This window comes from Nansenia antarctica (assembly GCF_963989245.1).
Source record: "Nansenia antarctica genome assembly, chromosome: 4".
Classification (NCBI taxonomy): Eukaryota; Metazoa; Chordata; class Actinopteri; order Argentiniformes; family Microstomatidae; genus Nansenia; species Nansenia antarctica.
In genome coordinates, this window is record NC_137689.1 from 9,824,671 (window position 1) to 9,838,946 (window position 14,276).

Consider the following 14,276-nt stretch of genomic DNA (forward strand, 5'->3'; position numbering starts at 1 on the left):
CAGCCGTACCTCTTTTGTGAATTACACAACAGGATGTTCCGTATGCCATGTCTGAGTGGTTATGTAGTTGCTAAGGGGTGGGTGGTAGCCTAGCCAGGATTTTTCCATTCAAAGACTCTTGTTTGGATTTCTTCCCACTGGTTATCCTTTAAAAGCTAATTACACATTATTATACAAGATTACCTGACCGACCGCTGCCCAGAATACAGCTACAGTGGCATGTTTGTTATGGAATATGTTTGTGCAAATATGGTTGTGCCTTTTCTATTGACTAACTCGGTTTGAGTTATATAGTTATATGTTTACGTGCTCTCCAAATATCTATTATTACTTATGTTAGGACCACACCCTATGCCCCGCCCGTTTCTGTGTCTGTCTGTTATGTTGTCAAGCAGGCTCAATGTGCTCCATGGTTCTGTCTGTTGTGTTGTCAAGCAGACTCAATGTTCTCCATGGTTCTCTATCTGTTATGTTGTCAAGCAGACTCAATGTGCTCCATGGTTGGGAGGTTCCGCCCACTTCCTGGTTGGCATAATCAGTGATCCTAATTGGAGCGGGACGTTCCATCTAGTCCTCCAATCAGCACGGCCCACGTGGAGTATAAAAGCTTGGAACCACCTGACAGTCGGGAGCTGTGATTGTCAACCAGGGGGGTATTCCATCAACGTCGCTAATGGAAAATCTAGGCTTATTCTTGCAAGACTTATCCAAAAATCCAGGCTTATTTTGATGAGTCTCGTCAGTGAGACTTATCGAAAATAAGCCTGGATTTTCCTTTAGCGATGTTGATGCAATACCCCCCAGCTCACCACCAGTGGTTTGTTTAGTAGTCATCCAGTGTGGATGTTGTGATTCCAGATCTGTGTTTTCATCTGTGTTTTGAGAGAGGCACCAGCAGTGTTAAGAACACTGGGTCAGGTATAGTTCACTGTTCCTTTGTTATCACTGATACACACACACACACACACACACACACACACACACACACACACACACGTAGATCCATTAGGAGCAGGGGTGACTGTTGTTTGAATGTATTTTGGTTCCATCCGCTGAACGAGATTATTATTTGTGTGTGTGTGTGTGTTTGTGTGTGTATGCGTGTGCGTGTGTGTGTACGTCTCATAGCGGAACAGAAGGATAGCGAAATTGTGGAAGTGTCCCCCAACCTGGCCCCTTTACTGTTTGTAAATGTCAGCTGTGTGAGGAAGCAGGGGGAGTGTGTGTGTGTGTGTGTGTGTATGTGGGGGTCAAAGTTCATTAGTGCCTCATTGACTGAGGGGCTTCAGTTCAGAAAAGCGGCCGTTAAATGATCGTGGGAATGAGGGGGCCAGTGGAAAGGGGCTGCAGAGAGCCTGGTCAAAACAGTGCATCTTAGCCAGGACCGTAGAGATCTACATTACAGTGGTCTCTCTCTCTCTCTCTCTCTCTCTCTCTCTCTCTCTCTCTCTCTCTCTCTCTCTCTCTCTCTCTCTCTCTCTCTCTCTCTCTCTCTCAGGCCTGTTGATTTATGACTAGGCCTATGTATAGCAGGGTTGCATCTGTCCCCAAACTGTTCTCTCTTTCCCTTCTGTGTCAGAGGAGGTCGAACTTCAGACTGGGACTTTTGTTAGAGAAATAGTCCAAGTTTAACAACCTGCCATCCGCCCATACTCTGACCCATTCACTCTGACCCTCCGCTAAGTTAGCATCAGGCTCCTGGCTAACACAAATGCACCAAATCCCAAACCGACCCTAAAAATGTTTGGTAGATCTTAGAGAATGGGATAGGTGTAAGCAGTAATGGTAGTTACTACAGCTCGACCTTGGCCCCCCTGAGAGGTCAAGTGTCAGGACCAGCTAATCACCACCTGTTTCCACCCAGACAGTGAACACTTCCCGCTAAGACCCGCCTCCCCTTGTCCCTGTGTTAGGGCTGGGCCGCAGTCTCCCCTGGTGGGGGTGTGGTCCCGAGGTGGAGGGGGTTGTGGTGGGGGTCACTCAGCAGTCACAGTGTGCACTTTTCAGGGAAAAAAAAGAAGGGAAATGATGACCATTGACTCACACACACACTCACACACACACAAACCTCTTCTCCCCCTCTCTCTGTGGTGTTTGCACGATTGGACAGTCAAAACACACAGATACCTTACAGCACTATTCTGTTCTGATCTGACAGACGATTAAGCTGGCTGAGTAGTGCTATGACAAGCCCATACTAATACAGCGAGAGAGAGAGACAGAGAGAGAGAGAGACAGAATGAGGGAGAGAAATACAGAGACAGAGATGTGGACACGCATGCTGATGATGGCCTCCACATTCTTGCCAGTTGTCATGGCGACACTGCACTGCCTCCTTGGCCTAGCTCTATGCTCTGGGATATATGTGTGTGTGTGTGTGTGTGTGTGTGTGTGTGTGTGTGTGTGTGTGTGTGTGTCAGGGGAGGCTGGTGGACATAGACATCAGAGGAAGGGCTCATTTTAATTCACGGAACGGAATAAGGAACGGTATCAAACACACATGTGCGTGTGCGCGCGTGTCTGTGTGTGGTGAGATAGATCCTATAGGCTACTGGTTGGAATGCTAAACGTGAGTACTGTGCAGCAGTCAGTGTGTTTGGCCTTCCATCACGGAGAGAGGGAGTGTCGGTGTTCTTATTAAAGAAGTCACATCCTTCACCGTCCTCCTTTGAACAGAGATGGAGACAGAGAGGGAGTGTGAGGGGGAAGAGAGGGAGTGTGAGGGGGAAGAGAGGGAGTGTGAGGGGGAAGAGAGGGAGTGTGAGGGGGAAGAGAGGGAGTGTGAGGGGGAAGAGAGGGAGTGTGAGGGGGAAGAGAGGGAGTGTGAGGGGGAAGAGAGGGAGTGTGAGGGGGAAGAGAGGGAGTGTGAGGGGGGAGAGAGGGAGTGTGAGGGGGAAGGAACTGAATGGAAAGGGAGACGGGAGAAGGAGGGATGAAGAGAGGCAGATGTCGTGGCGTTTGAAAGGATATCCTGGCTTCAGCGCAAAAGCTGCTTGGCTTCAACGTCTCTTCCTGTCTTCGTGACAGATTGTTTAGTGGAGGCGGGATGTCGTTTGTCACGTTCGCCCCTAGGAGATGAGAGAGAGAGAGTGTGTGTGTGTGTGTGTGTGTGTGTGTGTGTGGCGTGGCGTGGCGTGGTGTGTGTGTGTGTGTGCGTTTGTGTGTGTGTGTGTGTGTGTGCACGCGTGTGTGTGTGCGTGCATGTGTGTGCTGGCGCCTTGCATGGTAGCTTGCCACCATTGGTGTGTGAATGTGTGTGGATGGGTGAATGAGAGGCCATTGTAAAGCGCTTTGGAATAAGGCTATATAAAGTCAGTCCATTTACCATGTCACCGTACTGTATCAGTCCTATATCTAGGAGGAAAATCCCTGGAGGCAGGCAGCCATCCCCCTATGACATAGTACAGCTATGTATATATAATATGTAAGCTGCAAGCTTAATGTACTGGGCTTTGTGCTACCCAATCGCTGTGGATAGCATCTTTCAAGGTTGTTTATGCTAAATATAGAGTATACAGTACCATACATATCGAAGCAGTGCACTTACAGTTGGCTACGATTTAAGGCGAGCTGTCATTGTTCTAAACCCTCTTCCTCTTGAAAAGCCTTCTTCCCGATTGTTTACAGACGGTCACTCTGATGGCATTTGTCTCCTAATAGAATTACTTTACGCGGCTGACAGACTGAACATTGGAACAGTTACAAGAGGTTTCAGTCAGGAAAGATGAACCTCCTTTGAACACTGTCTAACACTGTGTTACATCGTCTGTGGTGTAGAGAGCTGTAAACAGGTCTCGCTCGGAGTAAATATTTGGAGCTCTGAACAAAAACAGAACAGTTGTGGGGTATAGAAGAACAGGGAAACCGCAACGTTTGTTTTCTTATTCTTTCGGAATGTCTCAAAATGTGAAAGCTTGCATAAGTTCGCAAAGCATATTTCCCTTCTTTCAACGGGAGACATTGACTCTAATAGTCTTTTTGGTACATTTCTTGAATTATTTTAGGTGGCTTTTAGTTTTACACACATGCACACACACATACACACACACACAGTCACACACACACACACACACACACACACACACACACACACACACATACACACACACACACACACCAGTGTTCCACCCACACCTTACAATGCTGCTAAATAAAGCTTGCCTCTACCAAGGTTATGCTTCAAGGTTCTCTGAAATGAGCGATATCCACCCCTAATGGCAGCTCTAATTAGAAGTTTCCCCCTCAGATGTTCTCTGAGCCTGTATGCTATGTACTGTAGCTGAAGTAGTAGGTTAGTTCAGTAGTAGGTTAGTTTTCCTAATTTCTTCGACTTCTTTCCCATGATCTCTGTTTAGTATTAGTATCACTTCTAGGTGAGGGAGAGGATAGGCCCATGGGGCGGCAATATCCTGGATACATTCACAAAACCATGCTGACCCTGGCTGGATGACATCACTTCCTGTTCCTGCTCCTTGCGTACCAGTATGTATGAATGCGGGAAAGGTCAAAAATCTATCTGTAAGCCTAAAGGCTACAAATGTAACTTTTTTTGAAGGAGATAAGGGAGTCCCCTCACTATGAGACACACATTATTGTTATACATTTAGCTGAAGAAAATGATTTGCAACCTTTAATTCTCTTTCAGTCAACTGGGCTCGACCCTGCACTATGGGACCCTGCAAAATGCCCCAATTGCCTGGTCCGAACAGGAAACCTGTACAGATACAAGGATGTACCCTTTCTACATTACGCAATCTCCAAACCAGTGCTGAGGACGGTATGTGCCACGGAGGGCAGAGTCACGTCTAGGCTGTATGGCCGTTGAAAGGTAAGTGGAGATGTCCGGCTGGCAGCAGCAGTTATCTCAGAGACAGAGACACCCTTGAACAGGGCGTCTGCCAGCCTGTGGGTGGAGTGTGCCTGGATTCCCTCAAGGGGCCACAATGGCCTCCACAATCCAATGGGAGATGCGCTGTGTCGACAACGGCTTACCACTATCATCGCAAAGCACATAAACTACTGTTCACACACCCTGAAAGACACCGTCCTGTCTGTGTAGATGTGCAGTGCATACTGCGGCGTTGCAGTGGTATGCCATGGCGATAACCTTGGGTATGAGCGTTGCGTTAAGGTATAATGGACCTATCGCTAAGCCACGCCCCAAAATGGAAATTGTCCAATCATCACAGCAAAGGTCACGACAGGCAGAAAACTCAGACAAACAACTCGCTAATATCTGATGGTGAAAAGCTTCTAGACTAAATATTCTTGTCATCTTTAAAAAAAAACATGTCTATTACTTGCTGTGGTAAATCAGAAATCAGACATTTGCCAACTCCCACCATTGTAAGTCATTGAATGTCATTCAGTCATGGTCGGTCAGTCAGTCACTGTCAGTGAAGCGTTCAAAGGGGGCATGGCTTAGCGATAGGTCCATTAACCTGAGTGTCGCCACATACAAGGAGAGCAGTATTTCTGTCTATACAGACTTGGGATTTCATTTTTCAAGGAAGACTTACGCTGGTGTAATCACAACAGTCGGCCTCCAGGTGCTAAAAGTGTTTGTTAGGATCTTCAAGACAGTCGTTTCCTTTTGTGAATTGATCACGTGCAGACATTTTACCAGGTGTTTAAAGACATTGTTGCCTATATGCAACATTGGGCATTAAAGCGAGCAAGAACTATTCTTCTAGCTACGAGAATGTGAAGAGTGGAAAGGATTAATTAATGTCACGCTTGCCACGTCCCTTAATTAGGACAGGTGAGAGGAAGGTTAATTGAATAAGGGGGTCTTCAGTGAAAGGTACATGAGTGATGTCTCATAGAAACCGAGTCCACTGAAAGAGAACCTCACTGGTATTTGTAAGGAAATCAATAATTTGGTGTGATGATGTGATTAAACACTAGACCAACATGTGTACGTCCCCAATTATTTATGTATTTATTTAATATTTACCGCTCGAGCCCAACATCGACCATGGTTTGTTTTGGTAATCATATAGCTCTACTACTAACTGGATATTGTCTAAGGGTTTACATGATGCATTATGCACATATATGTACATCTCATTATGCAGCCAACATGATGTTCCTAATGATGTTCCTGTCTCCATGTCTAAGCAGATGTTAGTCGTGTCCTGCTGCTCCAGACTCCTGAGCCCCTCTGCTGGCTGGATCACGGAGGAGGAGGAGGAGGTTACTGTTCCACGGGGACACTGACAGGAATTCTGACTGACAGATGGTGCCCCCCTCTCTATCTCTCTCCCTCTCTCCATCTATCTCTCTCTCTCTCTCCATCTCTCTCTCTCTCACTCTCTCTTTCTGGATCTGGCCTCATGTTGGAGCATGCTACAACATTTTTTGGGTATGTACCCATTGTAAATGTGTCTCTTTTTTGTTGCTTCAGTTGAATAAAGGCTTTAGAGTGACAGACAGTAGGCATTTCCATTATAATATATATTTTCATAGGTTAACTACATGTTTATACATGTTTGTAAATCTGTATATGACAGATATATCATCTAAAATAAAAAAAACATGATTTAGGATAATAAATACAAATTTCTGCAAAACAACCTCTCAAATGTGTTGCAGCCTACAGTCGTCTACGTACATCAAGCTTTTTACGCCAGTTCTACGCAAAGCTTTATAAATGAGGCCCCTGCCTCTGATCTTAAAAAAACGAAACTCTTCCCATGGTATTGAGCAAGGCCTTGGGATAGACCAGCACTATTCTGGAGTAGATGGGGAAACCTTTAAAATCCCACGGGTGTTTTTGAAAAGGCTCTGTCTCTCAGTATTCTCTGTGAGATGAACTGTGAGATGTGTAACATGGTAGGACCTCTTCTCAGGGCTGTGAGAGAGTTCACAACAGCAGGCCGGCCTGTCTCCATGCCAGGCAGAAGAAAGATGCTCTAGGTATTTCTCACTCTGCGGGAGGACAGCCAAGCCAGTTAGGCTTCAGGAGTGTGTGTGTGTGTGTGTGTGTGTGTGTGTGTGTGTGTGTGTGTGTGTGTGTGTGCGTATGTGCGTGTTTGCATGCGCATGCATGTGTTCATGTGTGTCTGTGCGTATGTGTGTGTGTATGTGTATGTGTTATGTATCTCATTTTGTAGTTCAGTGAGCAAGGAGAAGGTCACAGGCCATCAAACCTGGCTCATTACCACTGCTCAGATTGGACTGAGACGGAGGTGGGGAACACAAGAGAAACTCTCTCTTCTTTTCCTCTGGCCCTTTTTGTTCCAGACTTGAGAGCTCCTCTTTAGTTGTACTCAGGGGGTTCTAAGTGTCCTCTTTACTCTCTAGCCTGTTGTTCTCCCTCCCCGTTGCTCTCCCATTTCTCTCACACTCCAAAGTGTTGTCTGCCGGTTTCGATTCCTCAGCATCATTTCTTTCTCCCTCTGTTTCTTCAACAGCTAACAGTCGTTAGTCTTTCTGCTCTCTCTCTCTCTGTCTCTGTCCCTGTCTCTGTCTCTCTCTCTCTATCTCTCTCTCTCTCTCTCTCTTGCCAAAGCATGTGTGAAAACAAAAAACAAACGAAAAGAATGTCATGTACGACTAGAATAAAGAAATTATTAAACAGAGCTGTGTATAGTATACAGGTAAACTTAGAAAAGTGTGGACATTGCCGTTTAAAACATATAAATACAAATAAATGAGAACTGTGTAAACATTATGTACAGAGATCAGCATTGTGCAAATAATGCATATACAGTACTTATTTACATTCTTTATGGTGGTTGTGTTGCATTGGATGTCCTTCTACTGTCAGAACAGCTCACAAATCTTGCTGCTGTGTTTGCACATTGTACTTAAATCATTAGTCATATTTTCAAAATCTTTTTGGGTGATTGTAATCTGTGGGAAGTATGTGTCTCTGATGTCATTGTATTGTTGGCAGGTACCGTAGTTAAAAAGTGCAGCTCTGTTTCCACCTCATTTAGTGTGCAGTGGGTGCACAGTCTGTCTTGTCTTGGGAGCCAGGTCTGCCTGTGGCGGCCTCTCTCGATGGCGAGGCTGTGCTCACTGACTCTGTACGTAGACAAGGATTTCCTTAGGTTTAGATCAGTCACAGTACTCAGGTATTCTCTGTTTAGAGCCAAATAGCATTCCATTTTGCTCTGGTTTTTGGTTGATTCTTTCCAATGTGCCTGGTAATTTTCTTTTGGTTTTCTTATAATTTGGTTTAGTCTAATGGGGTTTCTATCTCGTGGTTCTGCTTGTGTTTGTGAGTCCCAGAACCAGCTGGCTGAGGGGGCATCTCCCTAGAGTCTCTCTGTAGGTAAGGGCTTTGTTGTGGAGCGTGTCAGGGTCACTTTATTTTAACTGATTATAAAACGTAAACTCTCTTTTGAAAGCCCTCTTTTGAATTGTTATAATTAGTGGGTATCGTCCTAATTCTGCTCTGCATGCGTTATTTGGTGTTTCCGTTGGATACAGAGAATGGATTTGCAGAACTTCATGCAGAGTTTCAATTTGGAGTTTGTCACATTTTGTAAAGTCTTGGCTGGCAAGTGGACCCCAAACCTCGCAACCATAGAGGGAGATGGATTCTTGATGATCCTTTCGATAGCATAATAAACCCTACTTACCTTTCCTCTCAGGTCATTCACAGCTTCATTGAAGTTACCTGTGGTGCTGATGTTTAAGCCAAGGTAAGTATCGTTTTGTGTATGTTCTAGGGCAAGTTTATCTAGAAAGAATATTTTTCATGCTGGAGGCTGGGTCTTTTTTGGAAAATAATATTTTTTGTCTTGGTTAGATACTCTGTCAAGGCCCAGGTCTGGGAGAATGTCTCTCTCTCTTTCTCTCTCTCTGCTCTCTCTCTCTCTCTCTCTCTCTCTCTCTCTCTCTCTCTCTTTCTCTCTCTCTGCTCTCTCTCTCTCTCTCTCTCTCTCTCCCCCCCCTCTCTCTCTCTCTCTGAACACTTTGATCAGATCCCATGCTCCCACTTGATATCCTATCTAGGCCAAGCTGCAGACAGCAAGGTGTGTTTGCTTTTTAACTCAACAGATTACTAACTTGAACATTTTCTGCCGCACAGCCAATACACAGTATCCAAACATGCTGCAGGGGAAGTTAAGAACAAGGATCTTATACAATGTGTATAAGACTATCGACAGTACAATGTTGTCACAATGTGTTTCAAATGAATGTGCCAAAAAAGACGTGATTACAACATCACTTGGAACCTGTCCTGTTCTTGTAAGAAGACATATAATACACAGCTATGATCTTTTGTCAACCGGCGACCCTCTCATGCTCTCTCCATTACCATCTTTCTGTTGGCCTGGCTACTTATCATCAGTTTTATCAACCATGTTTTGTGACCTCTGCTCTTTTGTTCAACCTCTCCTGTTTTTTGAGTGTGTGCGTGCGTGCGTGCGTGTGCGTGTGAGTGGGCATGGATGCCTGTGCGAAAGTGCGTGTTCACAAATGTGCGTGTGTAAGATGTATGAGGTGGGAACAGTAAAAGAACAGAGGGGCCTCCGCTGCAATAACTCACTGTAGGGACTGTATGGGGGTCTGTTGAAGGCAGAATGTGACATTGTAAGACAACATACCTACGGCTATCTGAGTAGGTCATAGGTCATAGCATGTTCTGTTCTCAGGAAGGTAGGTAATGTTCAAAAACAAGAACTGTGTGTTCGTCTAGTTGTGTAGTTATGTGTTTTTAGCATGTCGATGTTCTCTCAGCATGTTGTGATGTTATTAAAATACAGTTTAGACCTTCGTAGCGATGTGTTTTGTTAGCCGCTAGCTGTTAGCAGCGTTTGTAGCTGTGGCTGCGTTTAGAGTCACTTTTCTCCCATTCAGTGTTTGAGGGTGTAGCCTACCAACATTCAAATACACCTGTCATGTTCAATTTTTGATTTCAATTTATGACACATCATTTGAAAGCTTACAATCTGTAGTTCAAGCACATGTAAAAAACAGAAAAATGACTTTAGCTACTGGTTGCACATTTCACCAGCAGCTGTCACATTATGTTGACTCAACATACAATACAGCAGCCATATGGAATTGCAATCAAACACGCTACAGAACTGGTGAAATCCATCCATGTGAAAGAATGAACAATTATACATTTGTTTTGTGTCTAAAAATTTTGAACTTGAATACGGTGACGTGTAATGTCCTTGGACCAGAAGGCTGAGAGGTTCACATTCATAAATGTGATATGAATAGATTGTGTGTGTTTTATACATGACTCTGCATGAGAATCCCATCCATGGGTTATTCAACAGAGAGATCTTGAAATATAACAATGAGATGAGCAGTCTTCAAATACAACAATGTGTCAGAATTGTGTGTGGGGGGGGGGGGGCAAAGGGGGTAGGGCGGTGGGGGGGGTGTCAAGGGGTGCAGTGTAGCCTCTTTGACACCTCTTACCCCTCCTGATCTTCTCCTTTGGGGAGAGCGGGGGTAAGGAGGGAGGGAGGGGTGGTTGGCAGGCAGGGTCTCTCATCAGAGAGAGCTCACCCCTGGGGAGACCCCTTAGGTGTGGCCCTTTCCTGGATGGGATGGCGGGGGGGGGGGGGTTGGGTAGGGGGGAGGGGAGGGGGCTGCTTTATCTTTATCAATAGACAGGAGCCTAGATCGCACTGCAAACATAAAAAAAAAAAACTGGAGGTTGTTAAATAATTCAGAGTGAATGAAAGTGGAAGATTAATGAGCGCAGTTCCTCTGCGGAGCTCCTCCCCCTCTCTGTTATGTCTTCTCTTTCCTTCTCTCCCTCCATGTCTCTCATATTCTGTCTCTCTCTCTCCTCTTTTCCCCCCTCTCTGTGCTGTGTCTCTCTCCTCTTTTCCCCCTCTCAGTGTTGTCTCTCTCAACGTCTCTCTCTCTCTCTCCGTGTTGCCTCTCTCAACTTCTCTCACTCTCTGTGTTGCCCTCTCTCCTCTTTTCTCGTTTCTCTTTTCCTCACCCCCCCCCCTCCTCTCTCTCTCTCTCCCCCCCTCTCTCCATTGCCTCTCCTCTCTCTTCCACTGTTCCCCCCCATCCCAGTCTCTGGGCCAGTCACAGTCCCTATGAGCTGGTTGTAGACTGTTTGTAAATAGTGTCGTATTCATGGCTCAGGAGTGTGCATCAACAGCAGGTCTTCATCAACACCAGCATCTTGATGCTGATCTGATGCTATTGTATATACAGATATTGTTGATTGTTGTGTATATCCTGCGTATTCCTTTATTGATGTTGTTGTTTATATCCTGCTTATTCTATTATTGGCTTTGTATTTCCCCTGCAATGCAATAAAAATAAAGTGTGGGCGATTTGCTTTTATCTTTGATAGGTGCTGAATCACACATGCCCGGAATATTTTTGTTGCTTTGGGAAACAAGTGTGTGTGTATCTTCCAACGTGTTCTTGTAAAACACTTGGCAGATGGAGACACAACCAAGATGGTTAATATGATGTACTTCTCTGGAACCTATGACCTACCGTCTGCAAGAATGTGCCTTCTGGCGCTGAGTGCATTGTCTGCTCTCTGATGTGTGTCTGAGTGTGTGTGTGTGTGTGTGTGTGTGTTTGTGTGTGTGTGTGGGGGGGGCTGTTTAAAGAGTCATGTGACCAGACGGAGTGACCCTTTACCCCCTCCAATGACCTGGAAGTGAACCATCCATTTCCTAATGGAGGGAGTATTTAGTATTTAAAAGTATTTAGTGATCCTAAAACTGTTCTTTGTTGGCCCATCGAGTGGGCTCTTCAACACTTCAACTTTCGTAATGTGCCCCCCAAAATTAAACGCAGCAAAAAAAAGACGCTTTTTGTTCATTCGCGTGAGTTGAGAATTGCCGACATGCGGCCCTGTTCACCAGACCGTGTCACATATGTGTATAATATGTAGTTGCCAGGGTGCGTGTACACAGTGCGCATGCATGTAGAGAGCGTTTAATGGTTCCATATTTGTCTGCATATGTGTTTCTGTAGTGGGTTTGTCATGTGTGTGTGTGTGTGTGTCTGTGTATGTGTGTGTGTGTGTATGTGTGTGTGTGTGGGTGTGTTTGGTCTCTGTGATGCGTCAGTAACTGGGGCAGAACTGATTGCAACTGATGGCTGTAGGCGAGCAGAGACCTACATTCAGCAGAGTGATGGAAGGAGGGGGGGTGGTGGAGAGACTGAGGGGGGTCGGAGGGAGTGAGAATATCCTGCCCCCCCCCCCCCCCTTTTCCTCCAACCCCACCACCCACACACTGTCCTCTCTATCCCACTGACAGTCTGAAGAGTTACTGACGGATGTACTCGGCAGAGAGAGAGAGAGAGAGAGAGAGAGAGAGAGAGAGAGAGAGAGAGAGAGAGAGAGAGAGAGAGAGAGAGCGAGAGAGAGAGAGATGAGAGAGAGAGAGAGAGAGAGAGAGAGAGAGAGAGGAGAGAGAGAGAGAGAGATGAGAGACGAGAGAGAGAGAGAGAGAGAGAGAGAGAGAGAGAGAGAGGAGAGAGAGAGAGAGAGAGAGAGAGAGAGAGAGAGAGAGAGAGAGGAGAGAGAGAGAGAGAGAGAGAGAGAGAGAGAGAGAGAGAGAGAGAGAGAGAGAGAGAGAGAGAGAGAGAGCGAGAGAGAGAAGAGAAGAGAGAGAGAGAGAGACGAGAGAGAGAGAGAGAGAGAGAGAGAGAGAGATGAGAGAGAGGAGAGAGAGAGAGAGAGAGAGAGAGAGAGAGAGAGTAGTGATGCTCTGTTACGTCAATCACACGGAGGTAGGCAGACCCATCTGCGCGTCTTAAATCAGACAGAATAATGTATGCTGATTGGCAACACTTCTTCATTTCGATACCGAGCACTGATAAACACAGACTTGCGGCTGTGGGCTTTCACACTCGATTGAAGGTGAGAGACGTTAACAACAAGGTGAATCAAAGAACGTCAGGAAGTCTAAACTCTAAAGTGCATTCTTAAGTCAGAGTTTTTTGGGGTTCGGCTAGGTATTTTGGTGTAGTGGAAAACAAATGCACTAAGGACCAATCAAGGAGAGAAGTGTGTACGTCTCAGAGCAGTTGGTGCAGTGAAAATGAAGGGAGGGAGAAAAAGGAAGAGAAGTCAAGATAGAGAGTCTTATCTGTCCTGTTCCCTCGTCGGCGGTGGCAGTATGAAGGTGACACCGCCTCCTGTCCTGTAGCAGGTGTTGAGTCTGGCACCCCCTGGGTTGAGGAAATCTGTTCATCCTCCTTGTCCTCTCCTCCTCCTCCTCTCCTCGTGTGTCTCTGCCAACCCAGCCCACGACAGGATGGAACACCCTGTTGCGCCCTGTTTCCTTTTGTGATGTCACATTTCCGCTCGGGAGGTTATCTAACGTTATCTCGGAGGTCGTATGGACAGATGGACAGCCGTCATATCCTCATATCTCTGTCTCTCTGTCTCTTGGGCTGCGTTTGTCTTTTGTTGTTGTTGTTGAATTGTGTATGATGTTTCTGCCCTTAACCTCAGAAGAAGTGCTAAGTCATGGATTTTATGGTCAGCTGACCTATGGCTATGGTCCAGGACATCAGGGTCAAAGGGCACCAGTGACTTACAGTGGCTAGTCACCCACTTCAAGGTGACTCAAGGTCAATGAAACTGAAGGGGGGTTTATCACTGCATGTTCTATTTCTAGTCCAGTAGTTTTAAAACGGCTGTCAGATTAACATTGACTATCGATTAACAAACCTAACCAACAACATGTTTGTAAAACAGGTTAAGCATGGACTAAGCACTGTAACTATGAAAGGTGTGTACCTGATTGTTCATCACAGAGTTGTAATCTCAAAAGTGTGCAAGATGGAGAGTGTTTGCTTTGACTTAGCAGTAGCAAACAGACTGTATTACCATATTTAAGATGTATCCAGTTTACCCCCCTCTCCCTGTCTTAAATGGGTCACGATGAGTCACACAACCCACTCCTCTCCTCTCCTCTCCCTTCCTCTGCTTGAGCCGTCTGCGCCAGACATCACACAGCCACCCACAACCTTCTTACTCAGAGTTGCAAAGGCAACAAAGCATGTAACACAGTCCATCCCTGTGCGATAGGTTGAGGATTTGAACCTGTCTGTCTGTGTGTGTGTGTGTGTGTGTGTGTGTGTGTATGTGAATGTGTGTGTGTGTGTGTGTGTGTGTGTGTGTGCACGTGCGTGCGTGCGTATGTGCATGCGTGTGTATGTGTATGTGTATGTGTATGTGTATGTACATGTGTATGTGTATGTGTATGTGTGTGTGTATGCATGTGTATGTGTATGTGTATGTATATCAGTGGAGGCTCCTCCATAGAGGTGGAGGAGGCCTGGCCCTCCCCAATAATTTGAGAGAA